Raw genomic sequence first — 7,500 nt, forward strand, 5'->3', positions numbered from 1 at the left:
GATGTTAACTGGTGTCTGCTGGATTTTAACTGGTGACTGGTGGATGTTAACTGGTGTCTGGTGGATGTTAACTGGTATCTGGTGAATGTAACTGGTGACTGGTGGATGTTAACTGGTGACTGGTGGATATTAACTGGTGTCTGCTGGATGTTAACTGGTGTCTGCTGGATGTTAACTGGTGAGTGTTGATGTTAACTGGTGTCTGGTGGATGTTAAGTGGTGTCTGGTGGATGTTAAGTGGTGACTGGTGGATGTTAACTGGTGACTGGTGGATGTTAACTGGTGTCTGCTGGATGTTAACTGGTGTCTGGTGGATGTTAACTGGTATCTGGTGAATGTAACTGGTGACTGGTGGATGTTAACTGGTGACTGGTGGATATTAACTGGTGTCTGCTGGATGTTAACTGGTGTCTGCTGGATGTTAACTGGTGAGTGTTGATGTTAACTGGTGTCTGGTGGATGTTAACTGGTGTCTGGTGGATGTTAACGGGTGACTGTTGGATGTTAACTGGTGTCTGCTGGATGTTAACTGGTGTCTGGTGGATGTTAACTGGTGACTGGTGGATGTTAACTGGTGTCTGGTGGATGTTAACTGGTGTCTGCTGGATTTTAACTGGTGACTGTTGGATGTTAACTGGTGTCTGGTGGATGTTAACTGGTGACTGGTGGATGTTAACTGGTGTCTGCTGGATGTTAACTGGTGTCTGGTGGATGTTAACTGGTGTCTGCTGGATTTTAACTGGTGACTGGTGGATGTTAACTGGTGTCTGCTGGATGTTAACTGGTGTCTGCTGGATGTTAAGTGGTGTCTGCTGGATGTTAAGTGGTGTCTGGTGGATTTTAACTGGTGACTGGTGGATGTTAACTGGTATCTGGTGAATGTAACTGGTGACTGGTGGATGTTAACTGGTGAGTGTTGATGTTAACTGGTGACTGGTGGATGTTAACTGGTGACTGTTGATGTTAACTGGTGTCTGCTGGATGTTAACTGGTGTCTGGTGGATGTTAACTGGTATCTGGTGAATGTAACTGGTGACTGGTGGATGTTAACTGGTGTCTGGTGGTGTCTGGTGGTTAAATGTTCATGAATAAACTATCCTATGAAGGAAGTCCCCACACTGGGTCTCTAACTGGTGTCTCCCAGATCAGAGACGACTGCGCTGACTACTGAGCTAAAACTTTACTCATCACCTCATTGCAGACAGACCTCTACCTATTTATACACCCATAACACACAGACAGCACAGCGTGTAACATGTAGGGAAGAACTTCAAAGGTGATCCCCCAACTCCGGGAGTGATGTCCACATTAGGAATTATGCGATGGATGTGACTCCCCTCGTTGAGACCTGCTGATAGACGTAACAGTGGAGCAGAGGAGAGACACTGAGATAGTGATGTAATGGACCTGCACGCTGGTATTTGACATGTTTTTTTTTTCTTCTTGAAAACAAATAATTTTTAAATTATTTCTATGAAACAAAAATATCGTAAAAAGCCCACTATTTGTGCTTTGCCGAATAACGTATTTGTATTCGGGCACACTCCTTCCGGACATGTGTATAGATATGAACATGTGTATAGATGTGGACATGTGTATAGATGTGGACATGTGTATAGATATGAACATGTGAATGGATGTGAACATGTGAATAGATATGAACATGTGTATAAATATGAACATGTGTATAGATATGAACATGTGTATAGATATGAACATGTGTATAAATATGAACATGTGTATAGATATGAACATGTGTATAAATATGAACATGTGTATAAATATGAACATGTGTATAGATGTGGACATGTGAATAGATATGAACATGTGTATAAATATGAACATGTGTATAAATATGAACATGTGTATAAATATGAACATGTGAATAGATATGAACATGTGTATAGATATGAACATGTGAATAGATGTGAACGTGTGAATAGATATGAACGTGTATAAATATGAACATGTGTATAGATGTGGACATGTGTATAGATATGAACATGTGTATAAATATGAACATGTGTATAGATGTGGACATGTGTATAGATGTGGACATGTGTATAGATATGAACATGTGAATAGATGTGAACATGTGAATAGATATGAACATGTGTATAAATATGAACATGTGTATAGATGTGGACATGTGTATAGATATGAACATGTGTATAAATATGAACATGTGTATAGATATGAACGTGTATAGATATGAACATGTGTATAGATGTGGACATGTGTATAGATATGAACATGTGTATAAATATGAACATGTGTATAGATGTGAACATGTGTATAGATATGAACATGTGTATAGATATGAACATGTGTATAGATGTGAACATGTGTATAAATATGAACATGTGTATAGATATGAACATGTGTATAGATGTGGACATATGTATAGATATGAACATGTGTATAGATATGAACATGTGTATAAATATGAACATGTGTATAGATGTGAACATGTGTATAGATATGAACATGTGTATAGATATGAACATGTGTATAGATGTGGACATGTGTATAAATATGAACATGTGTATAGATATGAACATGTGTATAGATGTGAACATGTGAATATATGTGAACATGTGTATAGATATGAACATGTGTATAGATATGAACATGTGTATAGATGTGGACATGTGTATAGATATGAACATGTATATAGATATGAACATGTGTATAGATGTGGACATGTGTATAGATATGAACATGTGTATAAATGTGGACATGTGTATAGATATGAACATGTGTATAGATGTGGACATGTGTATAGATGTGGACATGTGTATGATATATAAGTATGAACATGTGTACAGAATAGATTTGACCATGTGTATGAATGTGAATATGTGTATAGATATGAACATATGTATAGATATGAACATGTATAAATATGAAAATGTGTATAAATATGAACATGTGTATAGATATGAACATGTGTATAGATATGAACATGTGTATAGATGTGGACATGTGTATAAATATGAACATGTGTATAAATATGAACATGTGTATAAATATGAACATGTGTATAGATGTGAACATGTGTATAGATATGGACATGTGTATAAATATGAACATGTGTATAAATATGAACATGTGTATAGATGTGAACATGTGAATATATGTGAACATGTGTATAAATATGAACATGTGTATAAATATGAACATGTGTATAGATGTGAACATGTGAATATATGTGAACATGTGTATAGATATGAACATTTGTATAGATATGAACATGTGTATAGATATGGACATGTGTATAAATATGGACATGTGTATAGATATGGACATGTGTATAAATATGAACATGTGTATAAATATGAACATGTGTATAGATATGAACATGTGTATAAATATGAACATGTGAATATATGTGAACATGTGTATAGATATGAACATGTGTATAGATATGAACATGTGTATAGATGTGGACATGTGTATAGATGTGGACATGTGTATGATATATAAGTATGAACATGTGTACAGAATAGATTTGACCATGTGTATGAATGTGAATATGTGTATAGATATGAACATATGTATAGATATGAACATGTGTATAGATGTGGACATGTGTATAGATATGAACATGTGTATAGATATGGACATGTGTATAAATATGAACATGTGTATAGATATGGACATGTGTATAGATGTGGACATGTGTATAGATATGAACATGTATAAATATGAAAATGTGTATAAATATGAACATGTGTATAGATATGAACATGTGTATAGATATGAACATGTGTATAGATGTGGACATGTGTATAGATATGAACATGTGTATAGATATGGACATGTGTATAAATATGAACATGTGTATAGATATGAACATGTGTATAGATATGAACATGTGTATAGATGTGGACATGTGTATAGATATGAACATGTGTATAGATATGGACATGTGTATAAATATGAACATGTGTATAGATGTGGACATGTGTATAGATATGAACATGTGTATAGATGTGGACATGTGTATAGATGTGGACATGTGTATGATATATAAGTATGAACATGTGTACAGAATAGAAATGACCATGTGTATGAATGTGAATATGTGTATAGATATGAACATAAATGACAGCAAAACGCAGTAGAGTCTATGTTCATTCATATTATTTTACCTAATTTTTGTGAACTTGTTTCATTTCAGCAGTGTGAGGCTCTCTAATGTGTTTTGCTGTCAGTTATGGTTGCACTGAGTCTTTCTCCTCTGCTCTGTGTCACTGCGGGTGAAGCTGCCGCTCTACGCACACATGGAGCCCCGAGGAGCAGAGTATAGCTAACGATATAGCCACAGCTAATGGTATAGCCACAGCTAACACTACAGTCACAGCTAATGGTATAGATACAGATAATGGTATAAGTATAGCTAATGGTATAAAGACAGCTAACAGTATAGTCCCACTAATGGTATAGCCACAGCAAAGTGCTCACTTGTGCTGTAGTTGACGGCCACAGTTGGATCAGTTTTACCTCCTCAGCTGACTGAACTGAGGTGATGAATGATAAATTGAGCTCACCAGGTGGGTGGTTGGTGTTAAACGGCTGTGTGAAGTTCTCTGATTGAGCTGTACAGAGACAAGAACACACTGACAGCTCAGCTAAGATGTTTCTCCAGTTTGTCTGTGAAATTATTGTAGACACAAACCAGCTACAGAGCTGCTACCACACATGAGACACATCTACACACTGTTTGTGTGTTTCCGTGTGTCTGTCATAGGCTACTTTTAGGGACAAATTTCAGACTAAAGACCAGTTAACTGAAGACAAAGGCCGTGTCCCCAGTTTGGAAAAAGATGATTTATGGGTTAGTGGTTAAGGTTAGGGTGATCATTAGGGTGATGGTTAGGGTGATGGTTAGGGTTAGGGTTAGGGTAAGTCTCCAGGAAATTAATTTAAGTCCGTATATATAATGTCCCCTAAAGTGAGCTAAGTAAACATTTGTGTGTGTGTGTGTGTGTGTGTGCGGATGTGTTTCATGTCTGCTGAGTGTGTGTTTTGTGGGGATCACATTTCGATTCAGATGCCAAGTAACTTGTAACTCTAAAACCTCCAAATATGTGTGTGTGTGTGTGTGATCAGTGTACAGTGATACTCTGTCTCTCTGTTTGTACTCTGACTCCTGCAGCAGCGTCATTCAGTCTTATTTCCTTTGAATAGTTCAAACCTACAAAGAAACTGAATGAAACAACAACGCAGCCATTACAGTCTTATTGATCAGTAGAGGATTGATCACAGTGACCTGATACACTAACAGAGAGAAATGAGCAGGTGTATTTACAGAAGCTGCTCCTGAACTCTTGAGGTGTACTGCTAACACATCTGTCACATCTGATGGACAGATCAGAGTGTCTGGCTTTACAAGACTGTCCTCGACAGTGTTATCTTATGTACAGGTGTATTTACAGAAACAATCATCTTGTCATTATTCATCTGAAAAGTTAAGAAATGTTGTCAATGCTGACTTCCTGTTTACAACCGTCTGAAAAGAGATTTTCACTTGTTTGTCTGAACGACAAAACTGCTTTTACAAACTCACTGAGCTTTATTTAAACTGCAGCAGAGATCACAGACGCTGCAGCAGACATGTCCGATATTTACACCTGATGAAACAGTGCAGCCACAAAAACATCATATTTCACTGAGTGGAACCACAATGTTTATGATGTCACATACATTATATAGTGTGTTTCATGTGTATAAACTATATATATATGAGCTGCTGTCAGTTTAACATCATATACGTTAAAGACGAGCTGGAACGAACTGACACAATATATTTTTTAACTTTAAAGTGGAAACTCAAGAGATGAATCGGAGTTCAAGGGTGAACTCGCTAGTTTCTGTGACTCTTAGCTGATTAGCTTAAGAACCTAGCCAGATGTTAGCAGCTAGTAGCACCAGTGTTGAAGCTAGCTAGCTATTAGCGCCTCCATCAGGCCACTGTCGTCACTTCTGCAGCACAGATAGCATTAGCAACCAGACACGTCTGATAATCCATTGATCCTTTGAAGCTTTCCTGTCAGGAACTGCCGTCCCGCCTTATAGCATACATACTGAACTGAAGCTAACAGTGCTAATCCAGCTAGCTAAATGCTATTTCCTCTGGCAGGCTGTTAACCTTTCTGTGTGACCCTGCTCAGTTAGTGGTTAGCCTGGCCACAGCCACACTGAGCTAATTTAGACTGCAGCAGTTGTTGGAGGCAGCAGTTGTTAATATCTTATCCCTGATCAGCTTGTTCAACACAGTCTGCTGGCCTATAAATACTGAGTGTGCTGACTTATCTCAAACCTTAACCCCAACATGTCACCTCGAGTCAGCGCTCTGTCTTATAAAACCCAACATGAACCTTGTCATCGATCTGAAGAGCTGCTCTTTAAACTATTAAAAATCTGCCAGAGTCACATTTAGCAGGATAACATGGCAGACACTAAGCTCTACAATCACAGCATGGCTGCCACTGCTGCAGTCTGATGGATCAAACCTGGACCAGTGTGCCCCCTGACTTCTTCCAGTACCACATACTGGTCCTCAGGTCTGCCATGGTACAGGTGAGAACCTGTTCATCTCTACATGGACACCTGTGACCAGACCACCTAAACAGACAGCCTCAGGTATCAGTGCTGTTGCTATGGTTACCTCTGAACAGCGAATCATCATTATTAACTGTTGTGACTGTTTTCCAAGAACAAACACGTTTCTCATTCTGACCACTTTTCACTAAATTACACAAAGCTTTGTGTTTAAATATCAAATAATATGACAAACGTTGAAATGAAAAAATGCTGTAAATGTAAATTAAAGTATTAAAAGTGATTCTGGTTCGGTGGTTTTTAAAGAGCTCTGATACTAACTGTAACTCTAACTGAAAACAGGCATTATTATATATATCTTATATTAATCCGCGTTGTTTGTGTAATCCAACAGTCACCAGATGTGTGATTCCAATGAGCTTTGACTTGACCTTTGACCCACCAAACAGCAGTGATCAGTTATATCAGCTGGGACTGTCTCAGGGTGACTGATGTCCATTAACCCCTTAAAGCCTAACCTGCTACACCTGGGTTGGGTTGTGGGTTGGTGCCACACAGGTCGTCCATTAATTACTGGTTCAAAAGCCAACAGAGAGGAAGACACGGGTCCTCCTGGTGGACACGGCAGTGCCTCACCAGTGTGTGTGTGAAAATAAATACAAGTAAATGGATAATGAATGGTGTTGCGGCGGTCGGCGCTGTCAAAGCCAGCAGCTGGTTGGGTCTTTGTCACGTCTGTGAGGGTTTCAGTTTACCTGCTGTGAACTGAACGGTTTCTGTCTGTCTGCAGAGTTTAATCACACACAGGTGAAGTCTGACATGAATGATACATTCAAAATCAGTCATACAAACTGCCTCTCATGAATGATTTGTTTATGATTCTCATGAGGAAGAATTTATCTGATCAAATGTTTCAATTCAAGAATAAAAATG

The 7,500-nt window shown here is 38.2% G+C and overlaps 1 protein-coding gene across 2 annotated transcripts in view; it reads right to left on the bottom strand.

Moving 5' to 3' along the window:
* The window catches only part of scn4ab (sodium channel, voltage-gated, type IV, alpha, b), a 65,383-nt gene that overhangs the window by 57,393 nt on the left and 490 nt on the right, over positions 1-7,500 (bottom strand). The gene's annotated exons all lie outside the window — the stretch shown is intronic.

The sequence above is a fragment of the Thunnus thynnus genome, chromosome 17, assembly GCF_963924715.1.
Source record: "Thunnus thynnus chromosome 17, fThuThy2.1, whole genome shotgun sequence".
Lineage (NCBI taxonomy): Eukaryota > Metazoa > Chordata > Actinopteri > Scombriformes > Scombridae > Thunnus > Thunnus thynnus.